The following is a 27,649-nucleotide window of genomic DNA, read 5'->3' as shown; positions in this document are numbered from 1 at the left end:
TCCTGTTGGCTCAGCTAATGGGGATTCCCCCTGCCAGGATCAGCTGAACTGGCAGGGAGATTCCTCTTTCTTTCCCTCCCTCCCTCACAGTCATTGACCTCCCAGCCCCCTCCACAGAGCCTTCTCACTACACCCCTCCCCTCCAACACCCCCGACATTCACCCAGTAACCCTCTACACCAGGGTTGTCCAATGTTGGTCCTTGAGGGCCGCAATCCAGTCGGGTTTTTAGGATTTCCCCAATGAATATGCATGAGATCTATTAGCATATATAGAGATCTCATACATATTTATTGGGGAAATCCTGAAAACCCGACTGGATTGCGGCCCTCGAGGACCGACATTGGACACCCCTGCTCTACACCCTCTGTACTTTCAATTCTAAAATCGACAGGAGAGATGCCCACTCCCTCCTACTGCTGAGCACCATTGAACCATCGGCACCTGCCGAAACAGTGCAACCCCACCTCAATACCCCTGAACCTGTGGCACTCCACTATGGCACCCTCCAGAGGTCATCTTGTCAGTTTGATCACCTTTGGAATACTTAGACACATATAAAACAGGTCTAAGTAAGTTCTACCTTGGACGCCCTGGGAAAGCATTGATTATTGCTGCAGGATATTCAGGTTTAAGCCCACTTGCTGCCTGCCCATAACACACCTCCCAACATACCACTTTAGGCTCTGGACATTCAGCAGCTTGGAAGTCTTGCTGGACACCCAGAAAGTTAGTTTTGACTATTGGTACTTGGACATCCTGGCTACTAGGACCTCCAAGTGCCGACTTAGGCTGGTTTTAGGACATTTAAATGTTTTGATTATGAACCTGCAAGCCTGTGTTAATCGGTTGGTGTGTGGTAATGCCTATGGGGAAGGGGTAAAACGCGGACCTCACGGACCTGGCGGATCTAAACCCGTACGGCCTTAAAAATCTGAGGTCCGTGTCGGTCCGTGTCTCTGCCGCTTGTAGTTTCTGTCGCTGACAGACCTTGATGAGATTTTAGCGCTGACGGATCTGTCTCAGCATAGGAAGGGAAAAGTGTTAGGATCCGTCAGCGCTAAAAATCTCTTTGAGGTCTGTCAGAGGCAAAGACTAGTGCTGGAGCGCAGAGCAGAAGCCAAGAGAGCGGGGACATAGGTTTTGGACGTGCGTTATGGAAAAGAAGTCTCCAAAGTCCAGCACTAGTCTCTGGCTCTGACAGACCTCGAAGAGATTTTTAGCGCTGACGGATCCTAACACTTTTCCCTCCTTATGCTGAGACGGATCCGTCAGCACTCAAATCTCAATCAAGGTCTGTCAACGACAGAAACTACAAGCGGCAGGGACACGGACCGACACAGACCTCAGATTTTTAAGGCTGTACGGGTTTAGATCCACAAGGTCCGTCAGGTCCATAAGGTCCGCGTTTTACCCTTTCCCATGCCTATGTGATAATCAATTAGTGAACAACACACCTACTCTCTGCTCCCAGCTCACAAATGGGCACAATAATCCAAAAATTACTGTGGGACACCTCAGTATGCCCTGTGGTAAGCCAATATTTTCTGTAATAATCATGTGTAAGTACTTATGAGGGATTGCTGAAAAATTCTCAGTCCAACTAACAAAGTTGGTGCAGTCTCCATCAAAGGCTATAATTTAGTCCAGTGATTTTCCACTTTTTTTTGTTCCGTCAGAAAAAATATTGAACAAAAAAAGTGGAAAATTGCTGGGCTAAGTGTATAGCTCTCAGTGGAGACTGTCCCAACTTTGTTGGTTGAGCTGAGAACTTTTCAGTGGCCCCTTGTTCTGCAGCTTAATAATAAGGTCACTTAGGAAAGCTCTGCCAATTCTTTAGCTCTTTCAAATGAGCTTCATAATAAGATTGGCTGCAGCAATAAATGGTGGATTTATTTTTTTTTCAGGGGGGGGGGCAAGATTGTTCACATAGATTTTAATGATCTCTAGATAATGCTTATTTATTATTGTTTTTATGATGCTATTTTATGTATGTTTTAAATGCATTTTTAATTAAATCATGCTGAACAGTTTTGGTAGAATGAAATAAATCCTTGGTTTTCAATCGCCCAAAGAGCCGCATATAGGTCCAATTTTGAGGCTGTCCCAAATGCATTAGCATGGGAGAGATTTTCATGATTATTAGTTGCTATATGCAAATCTCTTTCATTCATATTTATTAGGGATATCCTAAAAAGCAGACCTGTCAGTGGCCTTCAAGGATGGGGAATAAAGACCACTGGACTAATATTGAAATAAATAAAATGAAATGAGTGTTATTATTGAAGGTGAACTAGTTGTGGGTCAGGATGAATTTAATAATTTAAGAGTAGATGTCTTTAGAAATCGGCAACGTGCTGTATAATTCTGCCACCTGCAAGGAGAATTTTCTTTCCTTTCCTTTTATTAAATTTCTAAATCACTTTCCTGAATTTCATGGCGATGTACATCAGTAAACCAATATAACATTAATGGAATAGCAAGAAACACAATACAATGAAATGAATACAAATTATTGTAATACAGAGTGAGTGATACACAAACAAAAATAAAATTGTATTCAAGAGAGAAAATCAATCTGAAAAAAATGTCTGTTGGAAATAGGTTTTAAAATGGTGTTTAATGCCCTAAAAGTCAGACTCCAGTTTAATGAAGCACAGCAAAGTATTCCATATTCATAGGACTACAATTGAAAAGGCCTTTATTCTGATTCTCCATAAGCAAGTCAGCAACAATGCAAGGATTGTGAACAAATCTGCTTGAAAAGATGGAAAAGAATGAGATGGAACATATAATGAAACTTTACCCTGCAGGTATTCAGGATCATAGCCCTGTTTGATCTTTATCAATATAAACAATTTAAACTGACATCTGGACTCAATTAGCAACCCACGCAAGAAACTCAGAATGGGAGTGGCAGTAGTACCTTGGTATGAACACCAATCACATTGCTGTACTCTGAATGCATTGAAGTTATTCAATATTTTTGTGATGAAGTTCAACATAAAGTATTTTGCATTAGTTATAGTAACATGTTAAGGGGTCATAAGGAAAAATGACCTCCTATTGGTAGTCATGTGAGACTACCACTAGGGGGTATCATTTTGATAGGTGGCGCCAGAAGGGCAAGAGCAACTAGGGATGGTGCCTGCCCAAGGAACCTTAGACTACCAGGGAACAGAAGTATGACAGTGAGAAGGGGGGGGGAGGGGAGTTAATTGAAGTGTTGGGGTCTGGATCAGAGGTTGATAATATTTGCTTGAGGATATCAGGAGTTGGAGCACCATGGTCCCTTTAAGTTCTGACTGAGAGTATTAGGCCTCACATTGAGTCCTGATGTTCCTAGAACAGTAAAAATAACCCTAGATTTTCCACTGCAGTCATTTTACTATAAATTTCTGCTCATAATGTGATTTGTGATGTAATCACTGCATGATACGTTATGGTTTTTACATAACAACGAGCTGCATCTCATTATGTAACTTGTGATGACCTAAATATCACTGCAGATATTTAAGACATACTGTATTGTGGTCATTTAAGTCACATTAAGAGGCAATAAACACGACTTATAAAGCCCCAGTGCAACTTGATAACGTCCCCCCAAATGACATAGAAACATAATAACAGATAAAGGTCAAATGGTACATCTAGTCTGCCCATCCACAGCATCCACTACATCCATCACTCCCTAAGAGATCCCATGTGCCTGTCCCATGCCTTCTTGAACTCAGACTCAGTATTTCCTTAGATAACTCTTGAGTCTACACCTCTTAATTTCAGTTTATGTCTTCTCATTCTGAAGCTTCCTTTCAAATGAAAGAGATTCGCCTTATGCACATTTATACCATTTAGGTATTTAAACGTCTCTATCATGCATCCCCTCTCCCGCCTTTCCTCCAAAGTATACAGTACATATTGAGATCTTTAAGTCTGTCTCCATATACCTTATGATGAAGACCAGCAACCATTTTAGTAGCCTTCCACTGGATGGACTCCATCCTGTTTCTATCTTTTTGAAGGTGTGGTCTCCAGAACTGTACACAACATTCTAAATAAGGCTTCACAAGAGTCTTATACAGGAGTATCAATACCTCCTTTTTCCTAATGGTCATACCTCTCCCTATGCACCCTACCATCCTTCTTGCTTTCACCATCACCTTTCAATCTGTTTGGCCACCTTAAGATTATCACACCCATGTCTTGTTCCTCTTTCATGCATAATAGTTCTTCACCCAGTCTAAACTGTATCATTCCCTGGGTTTTTGCAGCCCAAATACATGACCTTGCATTTCTTAGCATTAAAAGCTGCCACATTTCAAAACATTGTTCAAGCTTCGCTAGATCCTTCCTCATGTTATTCACACCATCAGGGGGGTCTACTCTATTGCAGATTTTGGTATAATCTGCAAAGAGGCAAATCTTACCTGACAGCCCTTCTTCACAGTCCATCCAGTTTGCCCGATAAAGAAGCCAGAACCACGCGCATCACTCAGTGCATGCTACAACCCTTCTTGATCAAACAGTGATATTGCAAAGAAGAAAGTTGGCAATTTTGCCACTATGCCAACCACATATAGACAGTTATACTGTATATGATACAGCCCATAGAGTATTTTTATTATTATGACTATAGTATACCATTACTCATTATCAATACATGTTTAAACCAACAATAATGCTAACAATATTTTATTCTTTAATATCAACCTTTTCTTTTATTGAACTTTATATATGTTACATGAACAATCTTGTCTCCCTCCCCCCAAAAAAATCCACCATTTATTGCAGTAGTCAATCTTATTATGAAGCTCATTTGAAAGAAATAGATGCATGTCTCTAAACATCAATAAAACAAATTCTACATCATTATTTAAGTTCAACCTTCAGATTTTCTCCCTCTCACAATGATACTAATGGTTTTTTTCCAGTTTGGGAACATAGTCCATAGTCAATCTGCCTAGCTATGGCATTACTTCACATGAGAAAAAAGTGCAAGTCCATTCACCAAAGAAATTGGTCCTTCAAGTGAAAATGGTGTTAAGCCCAGAAAAAATTATGATACCATGAAGCAAGAAGACAACTGATTTACAAATGCCAAACTAGCAGGAGGAAAGCAGACCAAAACAAGAAGTAGCCCCCATCAAAATATTTGTATTGATATAATCACCACTCTTTGGGGCTTAGAAACATATGCCTAGTATGGCCACATTTCACCCCATGTCTGTGCCTAAAAGTTAATAGCATGAATGGGTGCTGTGTGTGATTCTATAAGCTGCACATAACTCCAGAGATGTTATAGAGAATATAGAGAAACATAGAGTATGACGTCAGAAAAGGGCCGTCGGCCCAACACGTCTGCCCTCTCAAAAGAACATCCCCCCTAAGCAATTCCTGAAAGTGAACCCACATGTTTATCCCATCGTTTCTTGAAGTCGAGCACGTTGCTGGCTTTGACTACCTGACGTGGAAGGCCATTCCAACGATCAACCACCCTTTCGGTGAAGAAGTATTTCCTGATGTCACCATGAAATCTCCCACCCTTGAGTTTGAGCGGATGCCCTCTTCTTGCCATGGGACCCATAAGAAAAAGGATATCACGGAAAGTGCTGACCTTTTCAGTGCCAATTTTTTTAAAGTGAAATACTGTATATAGGAATTGGGCTTGAGTGAAGAAATATTGTCTGAGGTGTGTGTTAAATTTACCACTTAGTTGCTTCATTCTGTGCCACTTAGTCCTTGTATTTTGGGAAAGAGTAAACAAGAGATTCATAACTACCCATTCCACTCAACTCTGTATTTTGTAGACTTCTATCTTATTTTCTCAGAGTTGTCTCTTCACAGTGCTGAAGAGCCCTTGTCGCTTTAGCCTTTCCTCATAGAGAAGTTGCCCCATCCTTTTTAGCACCCCTTTTTGAACCATTTCTAATTCTGCTATATTTTTTTTGCGATGCAGTGACTAGTCATACCATGGAGGGATATAAAAGCATTATAACATTTTCATTGTTGTTTTCCATTCCTTTCCTAATAATTCTTAACATTTTATTTGCCTTCTTAGCCACTACTATACACTGAACAGAGGGTTTCAATGTGTCATCAATGATGAAGTTACAGGGAAATACTTTTAAAACCAATAGGAGGAAATTTTTTTCCACTCAGAGAATAGTTAAGCTCTGGAACGTGTTGCCAGAGGATGTGGTAAGAGTGGATAGCGTAGTTGGTTTTAAGAAAGGTTTGAACAAGTTCCTGGAGGAAAAGTCCATAGTCTGTTATTGAGAAAGACATGGGGGAAGCTGCTGCTTGCTCTGGATCATTGCATGGAATATTGCTACTCCTTGGGTTTTGGCCAGGTACTAGTGACCTGGATTGGCCACCTTGAGAACGGGCTACTGGGCTCGATGGACCATTAGTCTGACCCAGTAAAGCTATTCTTATGTTCTTATGATACCTAGATCCTTTTTCTAGATGATGACTCCTAATATGGAACCGTGCATCACGTAGATAAGACTTTATATTATCATGAAACCAAAAATGAATAATAATTAATCTCACTTGAATAAATAACTCATCAAATTTATATGACTATGATGCTTGTTTTTAGTTCTGTTTGTGTTTTGGACATCTGAAAATCAGCATTTAGACCTCTGCAGTCTTCAGACAGCTTCTAGCAAATTATACACTTTGATTGGGGGGTGGGGGGGGCTGCTCATACTGTACATGTGAAAAAAGAACTAAAATTAACTCTCTCCCTCTCGCTCTTTGCAAAAACTGACTCCCTTCAGTCTCTCTCATGGTCTTCAATAGACAGCTTCCAACAAATTACACCTACTGCTCCAGTCCCTCTGAGGGAAAACAAATGCTGTTAACATCATTACAAGGATAAGCTCAGCTACATCCGTGAAGAAGTATTTTCCCCTTCCTTTCCTTCGAGCATCAGAGTGTAACTGTGTCATTTTATGCAGAGCCCATAGTGATTTTTCTACATGATGTACACATCTCTGTTTCATTGTGTAAACTACAATGAACACAGCAATTTGGCAAAAGCTTAGCTTATGCTAAGAGACATTACTGTGCGCTTAGTGCCATGTGGCCAATATGATGCTTAGCTGTTGTAAAAGGGCCCCTAATTTTATTATTGAAAATTATTTATTGTTTTATGTCTAGACTCGGAAGCAATAGAAAGGAGTATCAAGGCTGGAGCAGATGAAAATGTATTGCGTTCAAAAAGTCAGTCTTTAGGCTTTTATTAAGGTGTGCATTTAGCGCACGCTACATCGGTTAGCGTAGCGTAATAAAAGGACCCCTAAGTATCTTTTTTTTATACTTTATATATTTATTCAATTTTATAACTTTACAAGAAAGTACATCTTGCATAGGATAATACAGCAGGTATAAATGTGCAACATCACATTTTACCAAAAATAAAGAAGAAAATACAGACATGCTTTCTTAGATCACAAACAAAGCTATTAAGGGAGGTTAAGCAGGAGTTGGCAGATCAGGAAGGGGACAGAAAGAAGAATGAAATGCAAGGGAAAATAGCAAGGAAGGGAAAATGCCAGGACTTGAACTGCATGTACACTAATGCAAGGAGCCTAAAGAGCAAAATGGGGGAATTAGAAGTCATGGCCAATAATGACAGCCTAGACATCATAGGGATCACGGAAACATGGTGGAACGAGGAAAACAAATGGGACGTAGTACTGCCGGGGTACAAACTCTACCGAAAAGACAGGATTTACCAGAAAGGAGGAAGAATAGCACTATACATAAGGGACACCATTCACTCGACCAGTGTGGACAAAGCAGTGACAAATGACCAACTGGAGTCATTGTGGGTTAAAATACCAGGAAGAAACGGATCCGAGATAAAGATGGGACTGTTCTACCGTCCACCTGGGCAAACTGAAGCAGAGGATACAGAAATGGTAGCCGAGCTGAGGAGGGAATGCAAGAACGCTAACACCATAGTTATGGGAGATTTCAACTATCCCGGGATAGACTGGTGTCTTGGAAATTCCAAATGTACGAAGGAAACAGAGTTCCTGGAAGCCGTTCAGGACTGCTTCATGGAGCAACTTGTCAAGGCACCAACGAGAGGGTCAGCGATTCTGGACCTGATCCTAAATGGGCTGAAAGTAATGGGACCGTTAGGAAACAGTGACCACAACATGATTCAGTTCAAAGTGGAAGTAGGATTACCAAAGGGAAAGAGAACCAAGGCAACAACATTTAACTTCAAGAAAGGGAACTATGATGCCATGAGACAAATGGTGAGGAAGAAGCTCAGAGACAACTCCAAGGAAGCTCGGACTGTGGAGCAAGCCTGGTCCCTATTCAAGGACACGGTAAACGAGGTACAAAACCTGTATATACCCAGATTTAGGAAAGGATGCAAAAAGAATCGGACAAAAGACAAGGCATGGATAACCAATGAAGTAAAGAAAGTGATAGGAGACAAGAAAAAATCATTTCGGAAGTGGAAAAAAGACAAAACTGAGGGAAACTGGAAAGATCACAGGAATCATCAAAAAGAATGTCACCGAGTGGTCAGAAAAGCCAAGAAAGAATATGAGGAGAGACTAGCTAAGGAAGCAAGAAATTTTAAACCATTTTTCTGATATATGAAAGGGAAACAGCCAGCGAGGGAGGAGGTGGGACCTCTGGATGAGGGAGACAGGAAGGGAGTAGTGAAAGAGGAAAAAGAGGTGGCTGATAGACTAAACAAGTTCTTCTCAGTCTTTACAAAAGAAGACCCATCCAACGTGCCGGAACTGGAAAAAATCTTCAAGAGGGAAAATTATCATGCATGGAGGTTAGCCTCGAAGATGTTCTCAGGCAGATAGATAGATTAAAAACTGACAAATCTCCGGGCCCAGACGGGATCCACCCGAGAATAATGAAAGAGCTCAGAGATGAAAAAGACAGCCCCAATGCCTTAGTATCCTTTCGCATTGCTAGGAAAAGTTTCCTCCTTTCCTGGGTAACCTTAGTTACATCCAGGAATACCCATATCTTTTTTCCATAGAACAGTTCTTTAGAGACACAGAAGTAGAGTTTCATAAAGGAATCAATGTCCTGTTGAGGCCAAAAATAAAAGAGAATGGGGCAACTTCCTTATGAGGAAAGACAAAGCAGGAAGGGCTCTTTAAGTTGGAGAAGAGAAGGTTCAGGGGACATAAGAAAGATGTGATCACTTGTTTACTCTTTACAAAAATACTAGGAGTAGGGCGCATGCAAAGAAGCTACTAAGTAGTACATTTAAAACAAACCAGAACGGATATTTCTTCATTCAACATGTAATAAACTCTGGAATTCATTGCCAGAAAATGTGCTGAAATCAGTTAGCTAAGCAGGGTTTAAAATATTTAAATAATTTCTTAAAAGTCCAAAAGCCACGATTAATAAGAACTTTGTAAAATCCACTCCTTATTTCTAGGATAAGCAACATAAAAATTGTTTTACTGTTTGGGATCTTGCCAGAACTTGTGACCTGAATTGGCCACTATCAGAAACTAGATACTGGGCTTGATGGACCTTCAGTCTGTCCCTGTATGACAACTCTTATGTTCTTATACTCTTATGATTTTTCTTCTAGGACTTTGTCCAAACTTTTTTCAAACCTAGCTTTTTTAATTGCATGATATGAATCTCCACATGTAAAAAAAAAATAAATCTAGATATGTATTGTACAGTAAATGATGTTACCTACATGTGGAAATGTTTTAAATGTTCTAAAACATTGCCTATCAGTGAACAAGAAATCCCAAGTTAAATACCGGTACATGTTTTGGGAGAAGTACTTGAATCTCTGAAAAAAAAAAAATGAACAAAAATATTGATCAATAAATAAATGCTCAGCTTTCAGTTGCTGAGTTTGGGGGAAGTAGAAATGATTTAAGAGGCATTATAGATATAGTGCTCCAAACATGCATAGTAAGCAAGTAATTCATCAAACCTGACTGCCTTGATCCAAAGCAAAGTTTACTCACTTCCAAAGTCTTAGATCAGATCATGACAGTTAAACAAGGTGGTCTATTTATATTGGCTAAGCCAACAAGCAATAGTGAACCTAAACAGAGAATGACATGGGGACAAATTTTTCCCCATCTCCGCGGGAACTCATTTTCCCATCCCTGAGAGTTCTTTTCCTGTCCCTGCCCCATTCCTGCAAGCTCTGTCCTCATCTGCACAAGCCTCCAACAATTTAAAATCATGTGTTGGAGGCTTGTGCGGTTAAGGCAGAGCTTAAAGCAGGGGTGTCCAATGTCGGTCCTCGAGGGCCGCAATCCAGTCGGGTTTTCAGGATTTCCCCAATGAATATGCATGAGATCTATGTGTATGCACTGCTTTCAATGCATATTCATTGGGGAAATCCTGAAAACCCGACTGGATTGCGGCCCTCGAGGACCGACATTGGACACCCCTGGCTTAAAGGAATGGGGTAGGGACATGGACAGCGACAAAATTCATGGAGATGGGACAGGGAACTGAGTTCCTGTGGGAATGGGGACAAATTTGTTCCCATGTCATTCTCTAATCCTAAATGCAAAGTTGAAGTCATAATTTTGAGTATACAGAAAACAACCAGTAGATCTTCAGCTAGTAAATGTACACTTTCAACTTCAAATTTTCAAAAGTATAAAATTGCAATAGTTTTATGCCTCTTTGAAGGAGATAATGAGCTACACTGTATTAATAACTGTGCTGATCTACCTGTACTAGCAACTCTATTGAATGTCAGTGTCAAGAGGGCCTGGGATAGGTACGTGGGATCTCTCAGAGAGAGAAAGAGATAATGGTTACTGTGGATGGGCAGCTCTATGACCTAACATTGCAGGTGCAAAGAGCTTAGCCAATAGGAAGAGGAGATGCAAATATTAAGAGCCTTAGCCAATAGGGAGAGGAGGAGGTAGTGGATGCTGCAGATGGGTAGACTGGCCATTTGGCCTTTATCTGCCGTTATGGTTCTATGTTTCTATGATAATTGCACTGCACACACGCTGCCTGTAGTATAGGCAATGAATGCCAGGTTGATGGGAACTACTACTATGATGACCACTTATTATTACTAATATTAATCCAGCCTCTTGAATAAACAGTAGCATCCCCTTCAATATACACGGTCTGGATATTATTTATAGAATGCAATCTTATGTTGGTATACAAGACGCCTCAGCCCCACCACTCCACCGCAAAAATAATTTTTATCTCGCGGGAAGCATAGTGTGGTGCTTCATCATTGGCTATCTATTCATACTATAGTGTTGTAATTAATATTAGTTTGCTTTAGCCTTTTTATGCTTTCCTGCAGTGCCTCAGCTTTCTGCTATATTAGTGGATAATAATCAAAAGTGCAAATGGTACTTATCTCAGCCAACCAGGGGAGCCAGACCCGACATGTTTCGCACGTGAATCGTGCTTTCTCAAGGGTCTCCCTGAAAAATATATAAAAGCATAATAGAATCATATACAGAAAACAGGGCCGAAATGTACAGTTGAAAACAGCCCCCTCCCCATAAATGAATGTGTCATTCAAACTAAAGTAATGTTGGAAGCTTACCGAGGTCGCCGCCGTCATCCGACTCCAGAAATTTAGTGAGCAAAAGATGGCGCCGGCGTCCTCGGATCTCAATTTAAATACTACTCCGCCTTTTCTAGATCACGCCCCCCCTGCCGCCCATTGGTCAGACTCCAGTAACAGTTTACAACAGGGAACCCCACTCAATCATACTGTTTACCCACGGGGTACTACTGTATCCAGCTTAAAAATATGTCTTTGCTCCTCCTCATTGAGTTGTTTCAAATCCCCTTCCGCATCAGTGATCTTATAAATAATTCGCCATCTCAATTGGTCCACTGAGTGTTTATACTTAGACCAGTGCTCTACTAAGGGAGCCTGGGCTACTCCGTTAATAATACGGGACTTGTGCTCGTTTAAACGTGACTTGATCTTACGATTTGTCCGACCAATGTATATGAGATCACAAGGGCAAATTATTGCGTATATAACTCCCTGGGAGTTGCAATCCGTATTCACTCTCGATCTCAAAATTAAATCTCTCCCTGGGACTGCCCAATTTTCACCCTGGATGGTAAACGGGCACCACTGACATTTCCCACAGCTCCCGTGATAACCTATCATTCTTTCACATCTCATCCCATATCTTTGAAAGTTGCATCTTTGTCCCAACGTTCTCCCCCGAGAATAAGCTACTAACGGGAAATGCCCTAAAGATTTATGGCTCTGTAAAATGAACCAGTATTTCCTAAGTATACTTACCAGGGCTGTAGTTCCCCTGGAAAAGGGTAACACACAAGTCAATTGGCCATACCCATCCTGGGGAGTGTTTTTAGGTTCTTGCAAAAGCAAGTTCCTTTGTGCAAATTTTCCCCTCAAGTACGCCTTTCTAATTGAACCTTCAGGATAACCTCTAGACCTCAATCTCTCCCCTAACCTTTTAGCTTCAGTTTTATATTGGGTAACCGAAGAACAAATCCTGCGAATGCGTAGGAATTGCCCGATGGGCAAGTTGTATCTCAGTTTATATGGATGAAAGCTGCTATAGTGTAGTGTAGTATTCTTTGTAACTGGCTTCCTGTATAATGATGTAGAAATAGACCCTTGTTGGACCTGGACAGAGATGTCTAAAAAATCTATGGTAGTTTTGTGACATATCATAGTGAATTTTATATTGGTGTCCACCGAATTTAAATATTGGTAAAACACATCTAATTCCTGTCTCGTGTTGTCCCAAATAAAGAAAATATTGTCTAAAAATCTACCTCAAAACAAAATATTGGGGAACCATATAGACGGATACACCCAAGCTTCTTCAAATTTCTCCATATATAGGGCTGCAACCGAGGGGGCTAAAGTCGCCCCCATTGCTACCCCCTGAATTTGTTGGTAAAATTTCTGTTGGTATTGGAAGTAGTTTTTCTTAATCACCCAAAAAGCCAATTGCATTAAAAAATCTGTAGTGATGCGATGGGGGGTCCTAGATTGCAGTGTCTGACTAATGATAGACAGAGCTTCGTCCTGTGGGATTTGTGTGTATAGAGACACAACATCTAGCGTTACTAACCACTTGTCTGACATATCAAAGTTTAGGTTGTTCAGGTCCCTTAAAAAATGGGACGAATCTCTGATATAGGATTTGATTTTGGGGACCTCTTCCCTAAGGAAGAAATCCACCATCTTAGAAAGGGGCTCCAGGATGGAAAAACGGGTGTTAACAATGGGCCTCCCTGGGGGATTTTGTAAGGTTTTGTGTACTTTCGGCACAAAAGAGATCCTAGGAATCCTAGGTTGTTTCTCAAACAAAAAATTGTGCTCTTTAGCTGTAATAGTGCCCTCCTCTCGATGTCTATTCAAGAAGTCCAAAATTTTGATGATATCATCATCACTAAGGCCGATAAGGGTGGTAGCACGGTGATCCTTAACCGGAAAGACTATGAAATTGAAGCTTTACGTCAACTAGGGGATACACAGGCCTACAGCCGACTGATAGAAGACCCTACGACATCTTTGGGGATCGAAATTTTGGAGGGGGGGCTGTTTTCAACTGTACATTTCGGCCCTGTTTTCTGTATATGATTCTATTATGCTTTTATATATTTTTCAGGGAGACCCTTGAGAAAGCACGATTCACGTGCGAAACATGTCAGGTCTGGCTCCCCTGGTTGGCTGAGATAAGTACCATTTGCACTTTTGATTATTATCCACTAATATAGCAGAAAGCTGAGGCACTGCAGGAAAGCATAAAAAGGCTAAAGCAAACTAATATTAAATTACAACACTATAGTATGAATAGACAGCCAATGATGAAGCACCACACTATGCTTCCCGCGAGATAAAAATTCTTTTTGCGGTGGAGTGGTGGGGCTGAGGCGTCTTGTATACCAACATAAGATTGCATTCTATAAATAATATCCAGACCGTGTATATTGAAGAGGTTGATGGGAACAGCATCTTAGCTACATACTTAGCTGGAACTACTCATCTTTTTACCAGATATGAAGACTACAGCATGACATCTAATCCTAATTCTCAGATGGACTGTAACTTGATGGACCTGGGTAACTGACCCAATCTTTTGTAATGTAATTAGATCTTAAACTGAATAGGTAAAAGCAGAATAGAAAACCTGATTAACATTAGATTCATATGTACGCTCTGACTTGTAGACACTCCTGTCCCCCTGTCCCCCTTTCCTTTTCTTCACTTTTCCTCTTTCTTTCCTTTTTCCTTAACTTTTATTCTGTTCTATCTCATCTTTTTCTCATACAGTCTTCACAAATAACTCCATTACTCTGAGCTTTTCTTAATACTATGATCCTTTATAGTTTATTATATATTTATAAACCATATATATATACAAAATGTTATATTATTTTTTATGTATTTGAATTGCTCTCTGTATTTTTCAAAATACTCAATAAAAAATTTATTGAAATTTTAATCGATCACTGTTATGCATATGGGGGGGGGGGAGGTTGGAATGGGATGATGGAGAGGATTATCCCATGTACAGGCACTGCTAAAATAAATGCATCACCTTCTCACAAGGAACATCTGAAGTCATTTATTTCTTGCTTCTAGTACTTCCTAATATGTCTGTGGAGGCCATAGATTTGAGGTTGCACATCTTTTCCCTCCTCATCACTTTTATTGTCTGCCATCAAATCTTCCACTGGGTTAAGCATAGAACAATTGATAGCCAAGTTGTGGAGCATGCAGCGGTCCATCAAGATGTTGTACACTTTAGATAACCTGTACAGAACTTTATTCCCAAACTGGTTAAGACAATAGAATTTGGACTTTAGAATGTGAAAGGTCTATTCAGTTAGAGCTTGTGTTTTGCATGGTACCTCTCCTCTGCAGTTCTTGTGGATAGACAATCGGTCTATTCACAAGATAGACCTGTCCTGGGAGAAAGCCATAGTCATTTGTAAGGAAGGGTGGATGAGAGATGTTTAAAAAAGATGCAGAAACACCTTTTTGTGTGGGTTGGTACTTCCCAAGGCTGGTGACAGTAGCCATATTATGATACACAGGACACTAACCTGTGGGAAAAGAAAGAGAACGTGATCATAAGGATATGGGCATTGTGATAGGATCAGATATAACTTACACAAAAGATTCCCGGACATCTGGATTTCACCGAAGGGCTGTTCAAAAGCCAGCCCTTTGTCGGGGTTTTGAAAAGCCTCTTCTCAATCGCGTTGGGCAGGAGGCAATCCACGCATGCACGGGTGGCAAGCAATGACATGCACATGATATCGCATGGCAATGCATGGATTGCCTCCTGCCCAACCAATGAGGGGTAGAGCTAGGGCAGGACTGAGGCAGAGATGGGCGGGCCTGGGGGGTGGGTCTAGGGTGACTGGATTTTACAATCGTAAAATCTGGCAACCCTACTTACACAGACATCCAATATGACATTTGAGGCATTGCAGGTGACCTACATGTTTAAAGAAAGGTATCACTTTTGGTTCCTAAAAGTTGCCTCAGTACTCTTAGTGGTCTTAGTATGATGTAGATGCAGTCAATAAATCCCCATGAGTGTCGGAGCAATTACTGCAGCTTTGTAAAAGGAACCATTTATTTGTCACAATAATCAAAGCAATCTTTAGATTTTTAAAATAAAACAAATTCTATTATTTTGCTATCTCTGGGGTTTCGGGGCTCCACTACCATAATCAAACTTTTCAGTAACTTGTCCTTTAACTTCTTCTCTTTACTGCCAGCGATAGCACTGATGCCATCTACTGGCTCAGTGTGATAGCTGCAAAGCAACACATGCAGACTAGACCAGTGCTTCTCAACCTAGTTCTTCATCATGCTGCATAGTCTCTCCTCAGCATCTCCCTGACTTTCCCTTCCTTCTCTCTCCCACTCCCTGGTATATGATATGACATTTTTCCCTCTGCTCCACTTAAGTCTGATTTTCTCTTGGTCTCTGGCAGTAGTATTGACACTCATATATTGCCTGTGGCCTGCTCTGCAGCTTTTTCTCTTACCTGGCCAGCCCCAGCAGAAACAGGAAGTTGTGTCAGATGGGAAAGAGGAAAACCTTGGAGTAGGCCACAAGCAGTGTATGAGTATCACTGCCACTGCTGGGGATCAAAAAAAGACCATATTTAAAGTGCATCCTTTGGTGGAAGGAATTGAGAGAGAGGGAGCGGTTGAGTTGTGAGGAAGGAGAGACGTCAAAACCATTGGAGAGATGTCAAGCCATTTACAGAGGGGCAGGTAGGGAAAGAGAGGAAGATGTAGAACTGAGTTCAAGAGGGAGGGGAGTGGAGGGAGAGATGCAGGCCAAAAGGAGGGAAAAGTTTGGAGAGAAAAATAATAGACCAGGGGGCAGAGGGGAGGGAGAGATGTTGACCAATGGAAAGGAGAGAAGGATAGAGAGAAAGAATGCACTTGGGAATAAAGGGGAAGGAGAGAAATGCTACACATGGGGGAAGGTAGATGTGTCCAATGGGAGGGAAAAAAGAGTGTGGAGGAGAGAGAGAGAGAATGGACTTGGAAGTAGAGGGAAAGGTGAGAGAGGTGATGCACAAGTGGATGAAGGGATAAGAAAAGGAGAGATTCAGTCTCAGAGAGGAGGAGGGTGGGCAGCCACGCAAAGGGACAGAACTAGTGGGAGAGGGGATGGATAGTGAAGGAGGGAGATAGAGATAGTGGACAAAGGGATGGAGGAGGAAGGGAGAAAAAGAGATAATTGGCCTGGGGGTAGGGGGAAAGAAGGACAAAAGAGAGGTGTTGGACTTTGGTGGGGGGATGGAAAGAAAGGCAAAGAGAGAGATATTGAATACCTGAATAAATTCATGTAAACCGTTCATTCAGTTTTCTATACCATTTTCCTGAGCTCCCTTAGGAAAATGGTATAGAAAACTGAATAAATAAATAAGATAAACCTGAAGGTAGAGGGAAGAAGGAAGACGAAAACAAGAAAGATGGACCTGGGGATGGGAAAAAGAGAGATATTGGGCCTTTACTCGTGCAATTAATTTCGGTTATAAATTTTAATCAAAATGCAGCCTTAGAATTTACAGATCTCTATCATAACTCTCCTTTGACATTTTTTTTCAAGTTGCAGTTTATTTCTTAATATACAGCTATGAACATTCCAGTTGTAAAGCCCTACTGGGCTTCATGAACCATTGTTCTGACCCAGTAAGGCTATTCTTATGTTCTTACCCATTATAAGACGCATTCGAGCCTTGGATATGGCACTGCTAGTTCCCCTGAAGTGACAAGAGGTGAAACAGGGTCCCATGTTGGGAGTGGATGAATAGACTAATGGTTAATGGCTGAGAACCTGGGTTTGATTTCCAATGCAATCTAATCACAAATGCAATTAGCCAGGAAACTGGATTCAATTCCCACTGCAGATCTTTGTGACTCTGGTCAAGTCATTTAACCCTCCATTGCCCCAGGTACAGGACTTAGATTGTGAGCTCATTAGAGACAGAAAAAAAGTGCCTACATATGGTATATGTAAATCTCTTTGACTGTACCCACAGAAAGGTGGTATATCAAATCAATGACCCATATGGATGAATGGAAAGTATTTATTTGTCTGAAGATTTTCACATGTGATGACAAAGTTGTTAGCTTTTTTTTTCCTGATTTTGCTTAGCTTGTTCTTTTTCATTTATGAAGATTTATTTGTTATGGCTATGCTTCCTTAAAGTGCATTCCAGTTCAATATGAATGGTATGCTGAACTGTAAGGTTGTCCATGCCTGCAGTGGCGTACCTAGCATATGTGACACCCGGGGCCCATCATTTTTTGACACACCCCGCCAACTGTATGAAAACATGATTTTTAGTAACAATCCACATGTCACACATGAGTGAGTACCTAAGAAAAGGCAGCATCTTACATACTGCAATGAACAGTACAACATCAATATATCCATTGTAAAACTAAACAAGCCAGACTAGTACAGATCAATCATACACTGTCAATCCTAACAAAAAACCATGTCTTTCAAACACACAGAACACAGAAAACACCTTCGCCTCGTATGGAATATGTCATCACAAACTAACCCCTCCCCCTTTTACAAAACTGTAGTAGGGATTTTAGCTATGGAGGTAACAGCTCTGATGCTCATAGAATTCTGAGCATCAGAGCTGCTACTACCACGGCTGGCGATAAAAAAACGCTCCACAGTTTTGTAAAAGGGGAGATAAAATAGAAATACATAGACAAAGGTTAAATTGAACCAGCAAGAAGCTGGACTCTACATACAATGCTCCACAGAAACAGTGACACATGTCTCCTAAAGCAATAAATAAATAGAAATTTTTTTTCTACCTTTGTCTTCTGTGGTTTCTGCTTTCCTCATCTTCTTGTAACTCTCTTCCTTCCATCCACTGTCTGCCATCTCTCTTTCCCTATATGGCATCTTCGCTCCTTCTATACCCCTTCCAGAAATTGTATGCCTCCCCCTTCCATCTCTCCTTTCACCCCCATTGGTCTGGCATCTCTCTCCTCTCCCACACCTATCCTCTGCAATCCCTTTCCCTTTTCCCTCATTTTCCTTTTCAATTTATTTTCTGCATCTATCTAGATTACGTTCTTACTACCCTCTCATCAATGTCCTTTTTTATTGTCTACCTAAAGCTTGCCACCTCTTTCCCTCACCCCTCCAGTGTTTCCCTAACTCAATCCTTTTCTCCCCATCATGTGCCCTCCTTTTATTTATCCCCTCCTTCCATCATGTACCCTCTTTCTCCAACCCTTCCATCTAGTACCTTCTCCTCTCTCTGTCCACTTCCATCCAGCATCTGCTACCCTCTTTCTCAACTCCCATTTCTTTCGTGCATTTGCTCCCCTATCTCTCCCATTCAGCATAGGCTCCCCACTACCATCTAATGTCTGCCCTTTCTCTCTCTATCCACCTCTCTTCAATCAGCATCTGTCCCCTTTAATTCCCTCCAATATCCTTCCCCCTTATGTCTCTCCCCTTTTTCTGTACATCAATTCCATCAGCACCACCCTTCCATACCACCCTGCCCCCTTTCTTTCCCTCCACCATTCTTCCATTCCAGCAGCCCTGCTCCTTTCTCTCCCTTCATGCAGCAAGGTCCCGCGATGACTGTAGCTGCCGGCTGCCAGTCCACCCCACTCCGACGTACTTGCTCTGGAGCGGACTCGGCAGCCACATGCTGGAAGGTCCCGCGATGACTCGTCTGCTGGCTCTGCTCCAGAAGAAGTAAGTTACATCAGAGGGGGTGGACCCGGCAGACGCAGGGAGTTGCGGCAATGTCCCGCAATGACTGCATCTGCCGGGTCCACCCCCTCCGACGTAACTTACTTCTTCCGGAGCAGAGCCAGCAGACGAGTCATCACGGGATCTTCCTGCACCTCAGCGCGGCTGCAGATTCTGCTGCAGAGAAAGTAAGTCAGAGGTAACGTGACCATTTATTTTTTTCTTCAAAAGGGGACATCTGTTAATTGACTGTGTATCCTTTCTTTCATTTCTTTCTTTCTGCACTCAGGCCCAACAATTGTCCCTTTCTATTCCCTCCCTCCCTCCTTCCTTCCCATGTCCTTAGTGCCCCCAGTGCCTCCTTCCCATATCCTTAGTGCCCCCAGTGCCTCCGTCTTGTGTCCTTAGTGCCCCCAGTGCCTCCTTCCCGTGTCCATAGTGCCCCAGTGCCTCCTTCCCGTATCCTTAGTGCCCCCAGTGCCTCCGTCCTGTGTCCTTAGTGCCCTAGTGCCTCCTTCCCATGTCCTTAGTGCCCCCAGTGCCTCCTTCCTGTGTCCATAGTGCCCCCAGTGCCTCTGTCCTGTGTCCAGTGCCTCCTTCCCGTGTCCTTAGTGCCCCCAGTGCCTTCCAGATTTTGTCCAGCCCCAAAGCCTACCTACCTATCTCCCTCCCTCCCTGCTGTGCTAAAGCCAGCCAGCTTGCCTGCCTACATCCTTCCCAACCTGCCGCGGGGAAAAAAAAGCCTCTCTCCTTCCTTTCCCCCGGTCCACACCGCTGCAGTCTTACCTCCCCGCTGCTGCTGCTGCTAATCGCCGACAAGAAGTCTTCTTTCCGACATCAATTCTGATGTCAAAGAGGATGTTCCGGGCCAGCCAGGCAATGATTGGCTGGCCCAGAATGTCCTTTCCAATGTCAGAATTGACGTCGGAAAGAAGATTTCTTGTTGGCGATTAGTAGCAGCAGTGGGGAGGTAAGACTAATGTGACCATTTATTTTTTTTCATCAAAACGGGACATCTATTAATATTCAGTTCCGCCCTAGCCCCACCCCCATCCCCGCCCCAATTTTTTCCATTCATTTTCATGTACACACAATATCTTATTAATTCATAATGGTAAACATAAAATATATTAAAAAACCACAAAGCACACGGTACACAGAGAAAATGTTAATTATCATTTATGAGTTTCAGGGATTTTTTTCAAAGATGTCAAACAGATTACTTTAAAATATGCAATGTCACCTCAGTAACTATTGAAAAATAGACACATATAGTGCAAAATATAGACAGCAGATATAAATTCTCAAAACAGACACATTTTGATCACTAAATTGAAAATAAAATCATTTTTCCTACCTTTGTTGTCTGGTGATTTCATGAGTCTCTTGGTTGCACTTCCTTCTTCTGACTGTGCATCCAATCTTTCTTCCCTTCTTTCTTTTGCATCCAACATTTCTTTCACAATCCAGCCCCATGCCCTTTGGGTCCAGGTCTCTCTCTCTTTTCCCTTTATTACCCTCCCCAGATCCAGTGTCAGTTCTCCTTTGTACCGTTGTTCCAGGTCTCCCTCTCTCTCTCTGAACCTCCCATAGTCCTGCATCTTCTTCTATCGTCCAGGCCTTTCTCTCTGTAGTCTTTCTAATCTGCTTACAAAACCCCCCCTCCCTTTCTCTGCCTCTTTCCTTCCTCCCTCCCAGCAGATTTTAGCGTATCTCCTCCTTTTTTCCCCTCAGATCCAGTATCTGTCTCCTTCCTCTTTTCCTCCTCCTAGGTCTGGCATCTGTCCCCTCCCCTTCCCCCTTGCTCTGGCATCTCTCTCTCCGTTCCGTTCCTCCTGTTCTTCCCTCTCAATTTATTTTCTGTCTCTGTCTAAATTATTTTTTATTATTCAGTCTTCACTTTCCCTCTTTCACTGTGTCTACCTATAGCTTGCCACCTCTTTCCCTCACCCCTTCCAGTATCTAACTCTATCCTTGTCCGTCAATCCAGCATGTGCCCTTTTTTCTTTCTCTTCCCCACTTCCTTCCAGTGTTTGCTCCCCCTCTCCCCATACTTCCATTCAGTGTCTGTCCCTCTCTCTACCCCTTCCATCTACTGTTCACCTTCTGTCTCGCCCTTCCAGTCAGTGCCCTCTCTATCCAATGTCTGCCTTCTCTCTCTTCCATACATCTTCCTTCTTTCTATGCTCCTTTCATAACTATCTATCCTGTGCCCCTTCTCTTCTTTGTACATGATTGATTTCAGCTCTGCCATCTCTCCATTTTTTTCTCTCTGTCACCACCCCATCCCCTATGCTCTGGCATCTCTCTCTTCTCCTTTCTTTCCTTCGCACCCCACAGTCTGGTATCTTTCCTTCCCTGATTCTCTGGCATCTCTCTCCTTTTCTTTTCTTCCATCTTTCCCTCTCCCTCTATGGTCTGACATCTCCCCCTTCCTTTTCCCTTAGGTTGGCATACCTTCCTCCTTCCCTCCAAGCCCTGGCATCTCCTTTCATTCCCTCCCTCTTCTTCCTTCTCCCTCCAGCTGGGTACAGCAACACTCTCCCCTGCAGCTCTGGACTTCCCCACACCTGCTCCCCTTAAATTGCCATGCTTCAATTCCTCTTCTTCCTTCCTCCCTCCCCCCCCCCCCGTGGGACTTTGCGGCACCATCATCTCTTACTCCCTCTAACGCCAGCCCTGCAGCACCAGACTTCCCCACACCTGCTCCCCCCTCTGGATCGCTATTATTTTAAATGTTATGGCAGCCGCGGCGCTGTATCCGTCAGAGGAGACTTCTAACCTTGGCCTGCCCCGGAACTCTTCCTGCAACAGTGACTTCCTGTTCCTAGGTGGAAACAGGAAGTCACTGTTGCAGGAAGAGTTCCAGGGCAGGCCAAGGTTAGAAGTCTCCTCTGATGGATACAGTGCTGTGGCTGCCATAACATTTAAAATAATAGCGATCTGGGGAGGGGAGCAGATTTGGGGAAGTCCGGAGCTGCAGGGCCGGCATTAGAGGCAGTGAGAACCAGACCGCTAAGCGTCCAATGTAGCCTTCAAAACCGGGCTGGCTGTGCACCCCCCCCCCCCAAGGCATGCACCCAGGGCAGACCACCCCACCGTCCCCCTTGGTACGCCACTGCATGCCTGCTCACGAGCATTCTACAGAAGATGTCAATCACAGCTTTTCAGCTCCTCCTCCTTCTCTCCAGTCTTTGATGCCCTCTTCATTTCTTCCTTCTGCAGGCGAGCATGAAGGTATCATTCTGATCTGCTCACTTTCTTTATTTTTTCAATGATTTTTGCAACTTTTTCCTTTGTTCATGGGTTTTACGCAGTTTCATGACCAGCTGGTAAGGGAGGTGTATACACAATACAATGTTCAGTATGGAGCTGCAGGCTCCAGAATGAGTGCCAGTCAGAAGATAGGGCTTTGGCATCACATGTGCCAGTATCTCAATGGATAATATCATCAAAGCTGTTAGGTGGAAGACTTGATAAAGAAATGGAAGTATCAGCATATGACAACGCCTATAAAAAGAAGCCTAAAGACAATGCAAGGGACCTGGCATTAATACTACCTTCACTGTCATAGAAAGGCCCAGGGAGCCTAGACACATCGATCCCACAACTGTTGCTGAAGATAGCATGTCACAGCTCTCAGACAGGGAAGTGAGACTCTCCATAATACATATTGTGACCAACTCAAACTTATATCTCCCTCAAAGTTAATGAAACTTAGAGGAATTTCAGGGTGGGCATAGAACCCTGAGTAAAGGAGAAACCCTAGTTTCAGAATTTCCAGGAGAGGAAGTGACTTCAGAATTGTGTCAACTTTTACCCCCTCTTCTATTAAACTCTATGAGCATCGGGAGCAGTGCAGGCTATTCAGCAATGGCTCCCCGCGCTAGAAACTGCTAGTGCACTTTAATAGAAAAGGCCCTTAGTCTATGAGGGAAAGCAAGAAAAACAAGTCTATTCCCTTGATAGATCTCTGGAAAACCCTATCTAAAAGCAAAGCAGCCAAGTTATCCTATTCCAAGAGGGAAAAGTTTGACCAATTCTGGTTATAAACTTACATCACTAATATGGGATTTGTAGTTCCCAATTCTACCCATTTAAGTTAGTTCTGCAAGTCCAATGCATCATGATGAGGGTGTCTGAAATCCCAGACTGGTCTAAAATCTCCCTCCTGGAACAGGGTAACTTGGAAACCATGTTAAAGTCATGAAAAAGCAGCCATCAGATACAAGATGAACTCTTAATAAGGGAAATGTGGTACTCCTTGGGGGATGGGCAACCTCAGGAAAGTTTATGGAAACAGGCAAGTTCAGGCAAGAAGGAAACCCTAGTAATTCTAGGAAGAGTTGTTCTAAAGGAAAGGAGGGAACAGGTAAATTCAGCCTATTGCATGAAAGGAGCCCTAGGAATTCTGGGAAATATGAGTCTAAAGCAGGGGTGCCCACACTTTTTGGGCTTGCGAGCTACTTTTAAAATGACCAAGTCAAAATGATCTACCAACAATAAAAATGCTAAACATATATATATATACACACCGAGTGTACTTTGTATTTATGTTCAAATATTTTTTTATTATACAGCCCCCCTCCCCCGAAGGCCTGACCCCCCCTGAAGGTCTGCACATTCCCCCTCAAAGGTTGACTCCCCCCCCTGAAGGCCTGCACTACCCCTTGAAGGACTGCACTCCCCCCACCCCCCGAAGGCCTACCCTCCCCACATCCATTTACCTAATTCCAGCAGGGAGCAGTCTGCAGAGAGGATCGCTGGTACTTTAGTGATCCTTGCAGGTTGCCATAGGCCTCAGGAGCTGTCTTCCCTCTGCCCCAAGCCTGTCTCTGACTTAGAGGAGGGGCAGGACCACGGCAGAGGGAAGACAGCTCCTGAGGCCTATGGCAACCTGTAAGAATTGCTAAAGTACCACCTGCCACTGGCCGTCTCCCATTCGTCCCCTTTGGAGATCCCCACAGGAATAAGGAAGTTAAATTAATAGAATACTTAGGCACAGAAAAACAAAGAAATACTTCCAAGAACTGCCCCATAAGAACTGCCTATCACAATGCTCATTAGTGGAACTGAATAAAAGACAAGTACAATGGATTTAGAAGGGGTCCGATCCGCCCGGTTGCACGGCTTGGAGGGGTGCACAGCCGGCCAGGTCCGGGTCATCCTGCCTTTCTTTTCCCCCGGTCCGCGCTCGGGGCTTGCGCCTGCCTGGTTCCGCGCCGACGCTCGAATGGTGCCGTCAACTCCCGCGAGTCTCGCGATAACCAACAGCACCATTTGGGCGGTGGGTGCGAGCCCCGTGCGCAGACCAGTGGAAAGGAAGGGCAGGAGGACCCGGACGGCTGTGCATCCCTCCAAGCCGTGCCCCCGGGGCGGGGGCAGACCGCCCCACCTCGGTACGCCACTGATTGGGAGGCCGATTTTGGGGGTTTTAAAATTGTATATTGGGCAGCATTAGGCCTCGCTCTTACCTCAATCATTACAGGCGCTTCTATTTCTTGTGATGCGCTGAGCTCCGTCCCCCACCGACCTTCACCCCGCCCTTCCAGCACTCTGATTGGCCAGCGTTCTTTAAGAGGCGGGCCAGTCAGGAGGGGAAAAAAAGAGAAGGGAAGAAGGGAACCTGCTGTGCGATCGACTGGGGTCGCCTGAGCGAACGACCTGTCGATCGCGATCGACGCGTTGGGCACCCCTGGTCTAAAGGAATAGGAAGATTCAGCTCATTGCAGGAAGGAAAGTTTAAGAATTCTGAGAAAGGTATGTCTAAAGGAACAGGCATTTGTAGTCTGGTGAAGGAAGGAGGGACCAAAAATTTGGGGGTATGTAGCAATCATATACTTTCCAATAGAGAAGATGGTTAGGCTGTAGGGAAATGTGCACTGAAAGAGTCTGGCAGAGAGAAAGAAAATAACTTTCTTAGAACTGTGTAGCTGGCTACCCAAACCAGGGTAACAAGGACCCTGAATTAAATGGTGGGCCAGGAATAAGGCATGGGTTATCCATTCCCAAGGCACATGGAGGTTTCTGGAAATAGTGTTTGGTGAAGCCAAGCCTAGTCAAAGGGCACTACCTGGAACAGTTGCTAAAACCAGAAGCAAGGTATGGGCTGAAAGCAGTGTTTGTTAAAAGCCTTATATAGGGTAGTCTGGATAATAGAAGAGGCTTTCTATTATGTTGAAGTTGCCCTTTATACTGAAGATCCGAACCTGAACCCGAACCCAAAACAGAGATTGTGAGAACTGCCAGGTTTTCCTTGCAACTCTGGTTAGAGAATAGGTACACTACAGCCACAGCAATTAACTCAATTGAGTACAAGGGGATGAGGAAGCTGCAGAGGGATAGTGGAGTGTATTTCTGTGTGAGATTTGTGCTGCATTTTGACTTAAAGCTTATGTTTGAAGCTTGCAGTCCAGTAAAAGCAGGAAATCCCAGAGTAGGAAGAAGATTATTTTCCATCTGGAACGATGGTATTATTTAGATTTACCCAGCTGAAGGGTTTATTTTGAGAACCGGCTAAGTCTGCAGTTAGAAGCTGCTGTAACAGATAAAAAGCTTTTGTTTCTAGCTAAATAAAAATTCTATAGTCTTCTAGAGACTTAAGTAGTATGTACAGTATATGAGCCGCAAAGAGGTGGAATAAATGGACCTAATTACAATACTGTTTTTGACCTCCTTTGTACTCTACTTCATTTAAGGCTAGTTCAACTGCACTAATGATCTGGTGGGTAGAAACATGATATTTATGTATTTATTTATTTAATAAGAACATAAGAATAGCCTTACTGGGTCAGACCGATGATCCATCTAGCTCAGTAGCCTGTCCTCATGGTGGCCACCCAGGTCACTAGTACCTGGCAAAAACCCAAAGAGTAGCAACATTCCATGCTACTGATCCAGGGCAAGCAGTGGCTTCCTCCATGTCTTTCTCAATAACAGACTATGGACTTTTTCTCCATGAAACTGTCCAAGTCTTTCTTAAAACCAGCTACGCTATCCGCTCTTACCACAACCTCTGACAATGCGTTCCAGAGCTTAACTAGTCTCTGAAGGAAAAAATATTTTCTCCTATTCGTTTAAAAGTATTTCCCTGCAACTTAATTGAGTGTCCCCTAGTTTTAAAATTTTTGACGAAGTGAAAAATTGATCCACTTGTACCTGTTCTACTCCACTCAGGATTTTGTGGCCTTCAATCGTATCTCCCCTCAGCAGTCTCTTTTCCAAGCTGACGAGCCCTAACCTTTTTAGTCTTTCCTTATACGAGAGGAGTTCCATCCCCTTTATCATCTTGGTCGCTCTTTTTGGAACCTGCTGCTATATCTTTCTTGAGATAAGGAGACTAGAATTGAATGCAATACTCCAGGTGAGATCACACCATGGAGTGATATGGAGGCATTATAACATTCTTAGTCTTGTGTACCATCCCTTTTCTAATAATTCCTAGCATCCTGTTTGCTTTTTTGGTCACTACCACTCATTGGGTGGAAGGTTTCATTTGTATTGTCTACAATGGCACCCAGATCTTTTTTTGGGGTGCTAACCCCCATGGTGGACCCTAGCATCTGATCACTGTGATTTAGATTATTCTCCCCAATGTGCATCACGGATCTGTAATTGGAAGATTTGCATATAATGGAAGTGACAGGTATGCAAATCTCTCTCATGCATATTCATTAGGGATATCTTGAAAATCCGACTGGCTGGGGGGTCCCCAGGACAGGGTTGAGAACCACTGGTTTAAGGTATCTATTAGAAAAAAAGACACAATGCTCTAAAGCAGCAGTGTCCAACCTTTTGGCTTCCCTGGGCCGCATTGGGCAAAAAAAATTTTCTGGGGCCGCGCAAACGCTGCAGCAAGACAGAGGAGGGAGCCAGCAAGATGGTACACACTTGGAGGCAGCAGAGGAAAAAAATGCATCGCCCTCAACCGGGGCCGCACAAAATACTTCACGGGGCCGCAGGTTGGGCACCCCTGCTCTAAAGGATGCCGATGCGTGATTTACATGCAATCGGTGGCTCCTTCTTAGGCAGTGGCTAAGATTGGTGTCCTTTAGAAAATCAGACCTTAGCAGCATTAAATAGTGAACTGCACTCCTTCTTAGATGCTAACACGTTCATTATATCCTATGGATGCATTAGCACGCGTTAGCATTTAGCGCACGCTAAGATGCACTAGCGCGCCTTAGTAAAAAGACCCCTTAGTTTTGTTAGTATCAATGGACCTTTTTGCAGCCTTCAATTTAGTTGATCACAAATTACTAGTTACTCAATTACAATCAACTGGGATTTCAGGTTTAGTAATGCAATGGGCTCACATCATTCTTAACTAGAAGAAACTTTACAGTATTCATTACACCTACTTCTACCTCTTCAGTGTTTCCATTGACCTGTGAAGTTCCTCAAGGTTCTGTATTA

Source organism: Geotrypetes seraphini, chromosome 1 (assembly GCF_902459505.1).
Source record: "Geotrypetes seraphini chromosome 1, aGeoSer1.1, whole genome shotgun sequence".
Classification (NCBI taxonomy): Eukaryota; Metazoa; Chordata; class Amphibia; order Gymnophiona; family Dermophiidae; genus Geotrypetes; species Geotrypetes seraphini.
The sequence above is the reverse complement of the archived record's forward strand: the minus strand, read 5'-3'. Positions refer to the sequence as shown.